Source organism: Syngnathus scovelli, unplaced genomic scaffold (genome assembly GCF_024217435.2).
Source record: "Syngnathus scovelli strain Florida unplaced genomic scaffold, RoL_Ssco_1.2 HiC_scaffold_27, whole genome shotgun sequence".
Lineage (NCBI taxonomy): Eukaryota > Metazoa > Chordata > Actinopteri > Syngnathiformes > Syngnathidae > Syngnathus > Syngnathus scovelli.
Genome location: NW_026061362.1, coordinates 1,760,001 through 1,772,500, shown reverse-complemented (window position 1 = coordinate 1,772,500; position 12,500 = coordinate 1,760,001). Strand labels below are relative to the sequence as shown.

The 12,500-nt window shown below is 59.3% G+C and overlaps 3 non-coding genes and 1 pseudogene across 3 annotated transcripts; all 4 read right to left on the bottom strand.

Moving 5' to 3' along the window:
* Positions 1-257: 257 nt before the first annotated feature.
* LOC125993279 (5S ribosomal RNA) lies at positions 258-376 on the bottom strand. The gene has a single exon (XR_007490108.1). It is a non-coding gene; the product is annotated as a 5S ribosomal RNA (ribosomal RNA).
* Positions 377-7,797: 7,421 nt separating this feature from the next.
* Positions 7,798-7,916, bottom strand: LOC125993284 (5S ribosomal RNA). Its single transcript, XR_007490113.1, has one exon. It is a non-coding gene; the product is annotated as a 5S ribosomal RNA (ribosomal RNA).
* A 1,224-nt stretch (positions 7,917-9,140) lies between these two features.
* Positions 9,141-9,259, bottom strand: LOC125993208 (5S ribosomal RNA; annotated as a pseudogene).
* Positions 9,260-10,129: 870 nt separating this feature from the next.
* Positions 10,130-10,248, bottom strand: LOC125993278 (5S ribosomal RNA). The gene has a single exon (XR_007490107.1). It is a non-coding gene; the product is annotated as a 5S ribosomal RNA (ribosomal RNA).
* Positions 10,249-12,500: the final 2,252 nt, after the last annotated feature.

Sequence of the window (12,500 nt, the reverse complement as noted above, 5' to 3'; positions counted from 1 at the left end):
TGTTGGGTTCTTTTACAAGTCAAGCCTGCTGCTTTGAGTTCACAGGGAGCCATGCTCACTGTACATAGTCTGCTCTCTAGCGGTAAAAAATTTAACTACAATGCTGTGGATGTCACCACATAATATAGCTTTCAAACTCGTGTTATAGTTTCAATGTCGGAGTTTAAATTAGGCTTGCTGTTTCCGGATGCCATTCGTGATGGGTGTTGTAAAAAATAGCTTCTTAAACGATTGAAGTGCACATAAGAAAAAGAAAAAGCTTACAGCACCTGGTATTCCCAGGCGGTCTCCCATCCAAGTACTAACCAGGCCCGACCCTGCTTAGCTTCCGAGATTGGACGAGATCGGGCGTTCTCAGGGTAGTATGGCCGTAAGCCGTGAGGTGACCCAACATTTTGCATTTTATAGACACAATCGCCCCTGAAACTAGCGAGTGAGCCAATGAAGCCTTCAAAACTGCTTCGGCACATGGAGACCAAGCATCCTGCATTAAAAGACAAACCTTAACCACTTCGGGTTTCATTGTCTCCGATTACGCCTGGATGGGACCGGCTCGTTTCTGAGAAACAAGCTCGGTGCTCCCAATAATTCAACGTAATGGTGACTTTTATTTTTATGTGGTTTATATTTGTTTTTATGCCAGTCGTATCATTTTATTTAATCGTATTTACCGTATTTGCCGGTGTACAGGTCGACTCGGTGTATAAGTCGACCCCCTAAAATTCCACGGAAATTTACGATTTTATGATATATCCTTTGTATAAGTCGAGCTCAATTGTTGCATTATATTAAACTTCAAAATTCAATATGCGAAATTTATTGACGAAATGTGTTCAAATTCTGGGAGGCCGTGCGCATGCTGCTGTTTATAAGCACCGCGGAGGAGATCGCGGCCGGCGAGCTCGCGCACGCCGCCCGGCACCAACGGGAGGCCGGAAATAGCTCCAAGCCGAGCGGATCGGCACTTTATAAGCACCGCGGAGGAGATCGCGGCGCCTCATTGGACTTCCAGCCGCCGGCGAGCTCGCGCACCCGCCCGGCACATCCGGGAGGCCGTGCGCACGAGCCAAGTGGCCGAAAATAGCCCCCGCCGAGCGGATCGGCTGTTTATAAGCACCGCGGAGGTGGTCGCGGCGCCTCATTCGACTTACAGCGGTCGGCGAGCTCGCGCACCCGCCCGGCACATCCGGGAGGCCGTGCGCACGAGCCAAGTGGCCGAAAATAGCCCCCGCCGAGCGGATCGGCTGTTTATAAGCACCGCGGAGGTGGTCGCGGCGCCTCATTCGACTTCCAGCGGCCGGCGAGCTCGCGCACCCGCCCGGCACATCCGGGAGGCCGTGCGCACGAGCCAAGTGGCCGAAAATAGCCCCCGCCGAGCGGATCGGCTGTTTATAAGCACCGCGGAGGTGGTCGCGGCGCCTCATTCGACTTCCGGCGGCCGGCGAGCTCGCGCACCCGCCCGGCACATCCGGGAGGCCGTGCGCACGAGCCAAGTGGCCGAAAATAGCCCCCGCCGAGCGGATCGGCTGTTTATAAGCACCGCGGAGGTGGTCGCGGCGCCTCATTCGACTTCCAGCGGCCGGCGAGATCGCGCACCCGCCCGGCACATCCGGGAGGCCGTGCGCACGAGCCAAGTGGCCGAAAATAGCCCCCGCCGAGCGGATCGGCTGTTTATAAGCACCGCGGAGGTGGTCGCGGCGCCTCATTCGACTTCCAGCGGCCGGCGAGCTCGCGCACCCGCCCGGCATATCCGGGAGGCCGTGCGCACGAGCCAAGTGGCCGAAAATAGCCCCCGCCGAGCGGATCGGCTGTTTATAAGCACCGAGGAGGTGGTCGCGGCGCCTCATTCGACTTCCAGCGGCCGGCGAGCCCGCGCACCCGCCCGGCACATCCGGGAGGCCGTGCGCACGAGCCAAGTGGCCGAAAATAGCCCCCGCCGAGCGGATCGGCTGTTTATAAGCACCGCGGAGGTGGTCGCGGCGCCTCATTCGACTTCCAGCGGCCGGCGAGCTCGCGCACCCGCCCGGCACATCCGGGAGGCCGTGCGCACAAGCCAAGTGGCCGAAAATAGCCCCCGCCGAGCGGATCGGCTGTTTATAAGCACCGCGGAGGTGGTCGCGGCGCCTCATTCGACTTCCAGCGGCCGGCGAGCTCGCGCACCCGCCCGGCACATCCGGGAGGCCGTGCGCACGAGCCAAGTGGCCGAAAATAGCCCCCGCCGAGCGGATCGGCTGTTTATAAGCACCGCGGAGGTGGTCGCGGCGCCTCATTCGACTTCCAGCGGCCGGCGAGCTCGCGCACCCGCCCGGCACATCCGGGAGGCCGTGCGCACGAGCCAAGTGGCCGAAAATAGCCCCCGCCGAGCGGATCGGCTGTTTATAAGCACCGCGGAGGTGGTCGCGGCGCCTCATTCGACTTCCGGCGGGCGGCGAGCTCGCGCACCCGCCCGGCACATCCGGGAGGCCGTGCGCACGAGCCAAGTGGCCGAAAATAGCCCCCGCCGAGCGGATCGGCTGTTTATAAGCACCGCGGAGGTGGTCGCGGCGCCTCATTCGACTTCCAGCGGCCGGCGAGCTCGCGCACCCGCCCGGCACATCCGGGAGGCCGTGCGCACGAGCCAAGTGGCCGAAAATAGCCCCCGCCGAGCGGATCGGCTGTTTATAAGCACCGCGGAGGTGGTCGCGGCGCCTCATTCGACTTACAGCGGTCGGCGAGCTCGCGCACCCGCCCGGCACATCCGGGAGGCCGTGCGCACGAGCCAAGTGGCCGAAAATAGCCCCCGCCGAGCGGATCGGCTGTTTATAAGCACCGCGGAGGTGGTCGCGGCGCCTCATTCGACTTCCAGCGGCCGGCGAGCTCGCGCACCCGCCCGGCACATCCGGGAGGCCGTGCGCACGAGCCAAGTGGCCGAAAATAGCCCCCGCCGAGCGGATCGGCTGTTTATAAGCACCGCGGAGGTGGTCGCGGCGCCTCATTCGACTTCCGGCGGGCGGCGAGCTCGCGCACCCGCCCGGCACATCCGGGAGGCCGTGCGCACGAGCCAAGTGGCCGAAAATAGCCCCCGCCGAGCGGATCGGCTGTTTATAAGCACCGCGGAGGTGGTCGCGGCGCCTCATTCGACTTCCAGCGGCCGGCGAGCTCGCGCACCCGCCCGGCACATCCGGGAGGCCGTGCGCACGAGCCAAGTGGCCGAAAATAGCCCCCGCCGAGCGGATCGGCTGTTTATAAGCACCGCGGAGGTGGTCGCGGCGCCTCATTCGACTTCCGGCGAGCTCGCGCACCCGCCCGGCACATCCGGGAGGCCGTGCGCACGAGCCAAGTGGCCGAAAATAGCCCCCGCCGAGCGGATCGGCTGTTTATAAGCACCGCGGAGGTGGTCGCGGCGCCTCATTCGACTTCCAGCGGCCGGCGAGCTCGCGCACCCGCCCGGCACATCCGGGAGGCCGTGCGCACGAGCCAAGTGGCCGAAAATAGCCCCCGCCGAGCGGATCGGCTGTTTATAAGCACCGCGGAGGTGGTCGCGGCGCCTCATTCGACTTCCAGCGGTCGGCGAGCTCGCGCACCCGCCCGGCACATCCGGGAGGCCGTGCGCACGAGCCAAGTGGCCGAAAATAGCCCCCGCCGAGCGGATCGGCTGTTTATAAGCACCGCGGAGGTGGTCGCGGCGCCTCATTCGACTTCCAGCGGCCGGCGAGCTCGCGCACCCGCCCGGCACATCCGGGAGGCCGTGCGCACGAGCCAAGTGGCCGAAAATAGCCCCCGCCGAGCGGATCGGCTGTTTATAAGCACCGCGGAGGTGGTCGCGGCGCCTCATTCGACTTCCAGCGGCCGGCGAGCTCGCGCACCCGCCCGGCACATCCGGGAGGCCGTGCGCACGAGCCAAGTGGCCGAAAATAGCCCCCGCCGAGCGGATCGGCTGTTTATAAGCACCGCGGAGGTGGTCGCGGCGCCTCATTCGACTTCCAGCGGCCAGCGAGCTCGCGCACCCGCCCGGCACATCCGGGAGGCCGTGCGCACGAGCCAAGTGGCCGAAAATAGCCCCCGCCGAGCGGATCGGCTGTTTATAAGCACCGCGGAGGTGGTCGCGGCGCCTCATTCGACTTCCAGCGGCCGGCGAGCTCGCGCACCCGACCGGCACATCCGGGAGGCCGTGCGCACGAGCCAAGTGGCCGAAAATAGCCCCCGCCGAGCGGATCGGCTGTTTATAAGCACCGCGGAGGTGGTCGCGGCGCCTCATTCGACTTCCGGCGGGCGGCGAGTTCGCGCACCCGCCCGGCACATCCGGGAGGCCGTGCGCACGAGCCAAGTGGCCGAAAATAGCCCCGGCCGAGCGGATCGGCTGTTTATAAGCACCGCGGAGGTGGTCGCGGCGCCTCATTCGACTTCCAGCGGCCGGCGAGCTCGCGCACCCGCCCGGCACATCCGGGAGGCCGTGCGCACGAGCCAAGTGGCCGAAAACAGCCCCCGCCGAGCGGATCGGCTGTTTATAAGCACCGCGGAGGTGGTCGCGGCGCCTCATTCGACTTCCAGCGGCCGGCGAGCTCGCGCACCCGCCCGGCACATCCGGGAGGCCGTGCGCACGAGCCAAGTGGCCGAAAATAGCCCCCGCCGAGCGGATCGGCTGTTTATAAGCACCGCGGAGGTGGTCGCGGCGCCTCATTCGACTTCAAGCGGCCGGCGAGCTCGCGCACCCGCCCGGCACATCCGGGAGGCCGTGCGCACGAGCCAAGTGGCCGAAAATAGCCCCCGCCGAGCGGATCGGCTGTTTATAAGCACCGCGGAGGTGGTCGCGGCGCCTCATTCGACTTCCAGCGGCCGGCGAGCTCGCGCACCCGCCCGGCACATCCGGGAGGCCGTGCGCACGAGCCAAGTGGCCGAAAATAGCCCCCGCCGAGCGGATCGGCGGTTTATAAGCACCGCGGAGGTGGTCACGGCGCCTCATTCGACTTCCAGCGGCCGGCGAGATCGCGCACCCGCCCGGCACATCCTGGAGGCCGTGCGCACGAGCCAAGTGGCCGAAAATAGCCCCCGCCGAGCGGATCGGCTGTTTATAAGCACCGCGGAGGTGGTCGCGGCGCCTCATTCGACTTCCGGCGGGCGGCGAGCTCGCGCACCCGCCCGGCACATCCGGGAGGCCGTGCGCACGAGCCAAGTGGCCGAAAATAGCCCCCGCCGAGCGGATCGGCTGTTTATAAGCACCGCGGAGGTGGTCGCGGCGCCTCATTCGACTTCCAGCGGCCGGCGAGCTCGCGCACCCGCCCGGCACATCCGGGAGGCCGTGCGCACGAGCCAAGTGGCCGAAAATAGCCCCCGCCGAGCGGATCGGCTGTTTATAAGCACCGCGGAGGTGGTCGCGGCGCCTCATTCGACTTCCAGCGGCCGGCGAGCTCGCGCACCCGCCCGGCACATCCGGGAGGCCGTGCGCACAAGCCAAGTGGCCGAAAATAGCCCCCGCCGAGCGGATCGGCTGTTTATAAGCACCGCGGAGGTGGTCGCGGCGCCTCATTCGACTTCCAGCGGCCGGCGAGCTCGCGCACCCGCCCGGCACATCCGGGAGGCCGTGCGCACGAGCCAAGTGGCCGAAAATAGCCCCCGCCGAGCGGATCGGCTGTTTATAAGCACCGCGGAGGTGGTCGCGGCGCCTCATTCGACTTCCAGCGGCCGGCGAGCTCGCGCACCCGCCCGGCACATCCGGGAGGCCGTGCGCACGAGCCAAGTGGCCGAAAATAGCCCCCGCCGAGCGGATCGGCTGTTTATAAGCACCGCGGAGGTGGTCGCGGCGCCTCATTCGACTTCCAGCGGCCGGCGAGCTCGCGCACCCGCCCGGCACATCCGGGAGGCCGTGCGCACGAGCCAAGTGGCCGAAAATAGCCCCCGCCGAGCGGATCGGCTGTTTATAAGCACCGCGGAGGTGGTCGCGGCGCCTCATTCGACTTCCAGCGGCCGGCGAGATCGCGCACCCGCCCGGCACATCCGGGAGGCCGTGCGCACGAGCCAAGTGGCCGAAAATAGCCCCCGCCGAGCGGATCGGCTGTTTATAAGCACCGCGGAGGTGGTCGCGGCGCCTCATTCGACTTCCAGCGGCCGGCGAGCTCGCGCACCCGCCCGGCACATCCGGGAGGCCGTGCGCACGAGCCAAGTGGCCGAAAATAGCCCCCGCCGAGCGGATCGGCTGTTTATAAGCACCGCGGAGGTGGTCGCGGCGCCTCATTCGACTTCCGGCGGGCGGCGAGCTCGCGCACCCGCCCGGCACATCCGGGAGGCCGTGCGCACGAGCCAAGTGGCCGAAAATAGCCCCCGCCGAGCGGATCGGCTGTTTATAAGCACCGCGGAGGTGGTCGCGGCGCCTCATTCGACTTCCAGCGGCCGGCGAGCTCGCGCACCCGCCCGGCACATCCGGGAGGCCGTGCGCACGAGCCAAGTGGCCGAAAATAGCCCCCGCCGAGCGGATCGGCTGTTTATAAGCACCGCGGAGGTGGTCGCGGCGCCTCATTCGACTTACAGCGGTCGGCGAGCTCGCGCACCCGCCCGGCACATCCGGGAGGCCGTGCGCACGAGCCAAGTGGCCGAAAATAGCCCCCGCCGAGCGGATCGGCTGTTTATAAGCACCGCGGAGGTGGTCGCGGCGCCTCATTCGACTTCCAGCGGCCGGCGAGCTCGCGCACCCGCCCGGCACATCCGGGAGGCCGTGCGCACGAGCCAAGTGGCCGAAAATAGCCCCCGCCGAGCGGATCGGCTGTTTATAAGCACCGCGGAGGTGGTCGCGGCGCCTCATTCGACTTCCAGCGGCCGGCGAGCTCGCGCACCCGCCCGGCACATCCGGGAGGCCGTGCGCACGAGCCAAGTGGCCGAAAATAGCCCCCGCCGAGCGGATCGGCTGTTTATAAGCACCGCGGAGGTGGTCGCGGCGCCTCATTCGACTTCCAGCGGCCGGCGAGATCGCGCACCCGCCCGGCACATCCGGGAGGCCGTGCGCACGAGCCAAGTGGCCGAAAATAGCCCCCGCCGAGCGGATCGGCGGTTTATAAACACCGCGGAGGTGGTCGCGGCGCCTCATTCGACTTCCAGCGGGCCGCGCACTCGCGCACGCCGCCCGGTTCAAATTTTCTAAGTGCAACGCACAATGAGATGCATGAGAAACGGCCTTGGTTACCATCACATTTGAAGCGATGAATACGAAGTTAAATTTTATGACTCGGTGTATAAGTCGAGGTCGATTTTTTTCGGTCGATTTTGGATCGAAAAAGGTCGACCAATACACCGGCAAATACGGTATATATACTTATTATAAATGTAGTATTTATTTATATTGATTTATTGTTTATTTATATATATAAAGGCAGGTCCGCAAAAATATTTCTGACGCGTAGCCGGTCCGTGGCGCAAGAAAGGTTGGGGACCACTAGTCTAAAAGAATCTGGCCGTAACTGGAATAGGGTTCTACGCGAATGCCCAACGGAAAAGTGAAGTGCACAAAACCTGCATTTGGCTGTATCAAAATAAATGTCATGAAAAAGGTAAAAACACTACATGGAAGCGCAATGTGTTGTGCTGGGTTCTTTTACAAGTAAAGACTGCTGCTTTGAGTTCACAGGGAGCCATGCTCTTTATTCACTGTACATAGAGGTTTTGAACTCGTGTTGTAGTTTCAGTGTCGGAGTTCAAACTAGGCTTGCAGTTTCCGAATGCCATTCGTGATGGGTGTTGTAAAAAGGTCTTGGCTTAAACGATTGAAGTGCACATAAGAAGAAAAAAAAAAAAAAAAAAGAGCTTGAAGTGCACATAAGAAAAAGAAAAAGCTTACAGCACCTGGTATTCCCAGGCAGTCTCCCATCCAAGTACTAACCAGGCCCGACCCTGCTTAGCTTCCGAGATAAGACGAGATCAGGCGTTCTCAGGGTAGTATGGCCGTAAGCCGTGAGGTGACCCAACATTTTGCATTTTATAGACACAATCGCCCCTGAAACTAGCGAGCAAGCCAATGAAGCCTTCAAAACTGCTTCGGCACATGGAGACCAAGCATCCTGCATTAAAAGACAAACCTTAACCACTTCGGGTTTCATTGTCTCCGATTACGCCTGGATGGGACCGGCTCGTTTCTGAGAAACAAGCTCGGTGCTCCCAATAATTCAACGTAATGGTGACTTTTATTTTTATGTGGTTTATATTTGTTTTTATGCCAGTCGTATCATTTTATTTAATCCTATTTATATATCCATCCATCCATCCATTTTCTGAACCGCTTAGTCCCCACGGGGGTCGCGGGCGTGCTGGAGCCTATCCCAGCCGTCATCGGGCAGTAGGCGGGGGACACCCTGAACTGGTTGCCAGCCAATCGCAGGGCACACAGAGACAGACAACCAATCGCACTCACACTCACACCTAGGGACAATTTGGAGTCTTCAATCGGCCTACCAAGCATGTTTTTGGAATGTGGGAGGAAACCGGAGTGCCCGGAGAAAACCCACGCGGGCCCGGGGAGAACATGCAAACTCCACACAGGGAGGGCCGGAGGTGGAATCGAACCCGCACCCTCCTAACTGTGAGGCGGACGTGCTACCCAGTGCGCCACCGAGCCGCCTCCTATTTATATATATTTATTATAAATGTAGTATTTATTTATATAGATTTATTGTTTATTTATATATATAAAGGCAGGTCCGCAAAAATATTTCTGACGCGTAGCCGGTCCGTGGCGCAAGAAAGTTTGGGGACCACTAGTCTAAAAGAATCTGGCCGTAACTGGAATAGGGTTCTACGCGAATGCCCAACGGAAAAGTGAAGTGCACAAAACCTGCATTTGGCTGTATCAAAATAAATGTCATGAAAAAGGTAAAAACACTACATAGAAGCGCAATGTGTTGTGCTGGGTTCTTTTACAAGTAAAGACTGCTGCTTTGAGTTCACAGGGAGCCATGCTCTTTATTCACTGTACATAGTCTGTCCTCTAGCGGTAAAAACGTGAACTGCAATGCTATGGCTGTCGCCACACAATGTAGGTTTTAAACTCGTGTTGTAGTTTCAGTGTCGGAGTTCAAACTAGGCTTGCAGTTTCCGAATGCCATTCGTGATGGGTGCTGTAAAAAGTTCTTGGCTTAAACGATTGAAGTGCACATAAGAAAAAAAAAAAAAAAAAAAAAAGCTTACGGTAACTGGTATTCCCAGGCGGTCTCCCATCCAAGTACTAACCAGGCCCGACCCTGCTTAGCCTCCGAGGTCGGACGAGAGCGGGCGCTCTCAGGGTAGTATTGCCGTAAGCCGTGAGACCGCTCAGAATTTTTCATTTTATAGACACAATCGCCCCTGAAACCATGCCAAGCAGCGGCGGGACTTGATGGCTGTGGTAAAAGTTTCCTTTCACAATTGACGTGGGAAAAAAAAAAAAAAAAGGCTTTCAGCACCTGGTATTCCCGGACGGTCACCCTTCCCTTTTGTTTTTTTTTTGTTTTTTTTACAACCAGGGCCGAAACAGGCTTTCTTCCAAGGCTTTTGGTGTTTTCTGGAAACATGGCTATCATGAAAAGTTATTGACAGCTTTTTATGCGGTAGCACGAATTTGCCGTTGCGACCTGCATTTTGCTGAATCAAAATAAATGCCTTGAAAAGTTTAAAAACACTTCATGGAAGTCACTTCACTGGTTTCTTTTATATCAAACAAATTGTTTTAGGTTATTCACCTGACATGTTTCGGCGGTTTCTTCCGCCTTCATCAGAGTGTCACAGATGTGATGGTGACGCGTCTTTATCAGCTGATGGATCAACATGTCAGGTGAATAACCTAAAACAATTTGTTTGATATAAAAGAAACCAGTGAAGTGATTAAATAAGGAAAAACAAAATGAACTTAGTACAATTACTTCATGGAAGTGTTGTGTTGGGTTCTTTTACAAGTCAAGCCTGCTGCTTTGAGTTCACAGGGAGCCATGCTCACTGTACATAGTCTGCTCTCTAGCGGTAAAAAATTTAACTACAATGCTGTGGATGTCACCACATAATATAGCTTTCAAACTCGTGTTATAGTTTCAATGTCGGAGTTTAAATTAGGCTTGCTGTTTCCGGATGCCATTCGTGATGGGTGTTGTAAAAAATAGCTTCTTAAACGATTGAAGTGCACATAAGAAAAAGAAAAAGCTTACAGCACCTGGTATTCCCAGGCGGTCTCCCATCCAAGTACTAACCAGGCCCGACCCTGCTTAGCTTCCGAGATTGGACGAGATCGGGCGTTCTCAGGGTAGTATGGCCGTAAGCCGTGAGGTGACCCAACATTTTGCATTTTATAGACACAATCGCCCCTGAAACTAGCGAGCGAGCCAATGAAGCCTTCAAAACTGCTTCGGCACATGGAGACCAAGCATCCTGCATTAAAAGACAAACCTTAACCACTTCGGGTTTCATTGTCTCCGATTACGCCTGGATGGGACCGGCTCGTTTCTGAGAAACAAGCTCGGTGCTCCCAATAATTCAACGTAATGGTGACTTTTATTTTTATGTGGTTTATATTTGTTTTTATGCCAGTCGTATCATTTTATTTAATCGTATTTACCGTATTTGCCGGTGTACAGGTCGACTCGGTGTATAAGTCGACCCCCTAAAATTCCACGGAAATTTACGATTTTATGATATATCCTTTGTATAAGTCGAGCTCAATTGTTGCATTATATTAAACTTCAAAATTCAATATGCGAAATTTATTGACGAAATGTGTTCAAATTCTGGGAGGCCGTGCGCATGCTGCTGTTTATAAGCACCGCGGAGGAGATCGCGGCCGGCGAGCTCGCGCACGCCGCCCGGCACCAACGGGAGGCCGGAAATAGCTCCAAGCCGAGCGGATCGGCACTTTATAAGCACCGCGGAGGAGATCGCGGCGCCTCATTGGACTTCCAGCCGCCGGCGAGCTCGCGCACCCGCCCGGCACATCCGGGAGGCCGTGCGCACGAGCCAAGTGGCCGAAAATAGCCCCCGCCGAGCGGATCGGCTGTTTATAAGCACCGCGGAGGTGGTTTCGGCGCCTCATTCGACTTACAGCGGTCGGCGAGCTCGCGCACCCGCCCGGCACATCCGGGAGGCCGTGCGCACGAGCCAAGTGGCCGAAAATAGCCCCCGCCGAGCGGATCGGCTGTTTATAAGCACCGCGGAGGTGGTCGCGGCGCCTCATTCGACTTCCAGCGGCCGGCGAGCTCGCGCACCCGCCCGGCACATCCGGGAGGCCGTGCGCACGAGCCAAGTGGCCGAAAATAGCCCCCGCCGAGCGTATCGGCTGTTTATAAGCACCGCGGAGGTGGTCGCGGCGCCTCATTCGACTTCCGGCGGCCGGCGAGCTCGCGCACCCGCCCGGCACATCCGGGAGGCCGTGCGCACGAGCCAAGTGGCCGAAAATAGCCCCCGCCGAGCGGATCGGCTGTTTATAAGCACCGCGGAGGTGGTCGCGGCGCCTCATTCGACTTCCAGCGGCCGGCGAGATCGCGCACCCGCCCGGCACATCCGGGAGGCCGTGCGCACGAGCCAAGTGGCCGAAAATAGCCCCCGCCGAGCGGATCGGCGGTTTATAAACACCGCGGAGGTGGTCGCGGCGCCTCATTCGACTTCCAGCGGCCGGCGAGCTCGCGCACCCGCCCGGCACATCAAGGAGGCCGTGCGCACGAGCCAAGTGACCGAAAATAGCCCCCGCCGAGCGGATCGGCTGTTTATAAGCACCGCGGAGGTGGTCGCGGCGCCTCATTCGACTTCCAGCGGCCGGCGAACTCGCGCACCCGCCCGGCACATCCGGGAGGCCGTGCGCACGAGCCAAGTGGCCGAAAATAGCCCCCGCCGAGCGGATCGGCTGTTTATAAGCACCGCGGAGGTGGTCGCGGCGCCTCATTCGACTTCCAGCGGCCGGCGAGCCCGCGCACCCGCCCGGCACATCCGGGAGGCCGTGCGCACGAGCCAAGTGGCCGAAAATAGCCCCCGCCGAGCGGATCGGCTGTTTATAAGCACCGCGGAGGGGGTCGCGGCGCCTCATTCGACTTCCAGCGGCCGGCGAGCTCGCGCACCCGCCCGGCACATCCGGGAGGCCGTGCGCACGAGCCAAGTGGCCGAAAATAGCCCCCGCCGAGCGGATCGGCGGTTTATAAGCACCGCGGAGGTGGTCGCGGCGCCTCATTCGACTTCCAACGGGCTGCGCACTCGCGCACGCCGCCCGGTTCAAATTTTCTAAGTGCAACGCACAATGAGATGCATGAGAAACGGCCTTGGTTACCATCACATTTGAAGCGATGAATACGAAGTTAAATTTTATGACTCGGTGTATAAGTCGAGGTCGATTTTTTTCGGTCGATTTTGGATCGAAAAAGGTCGACCAATACACCGGCAAATACGGTATATATACTTATTATAAATGTAGTATTTATTTATATTGATTTATTGTTTATATATATATATAAAGGCAGGTCCGCAAAAATATTTCTGACGCGTAGCCGGTCCGTGGCGCAAGAAAGGTTGGGGACCACTAGTCTAAAAGA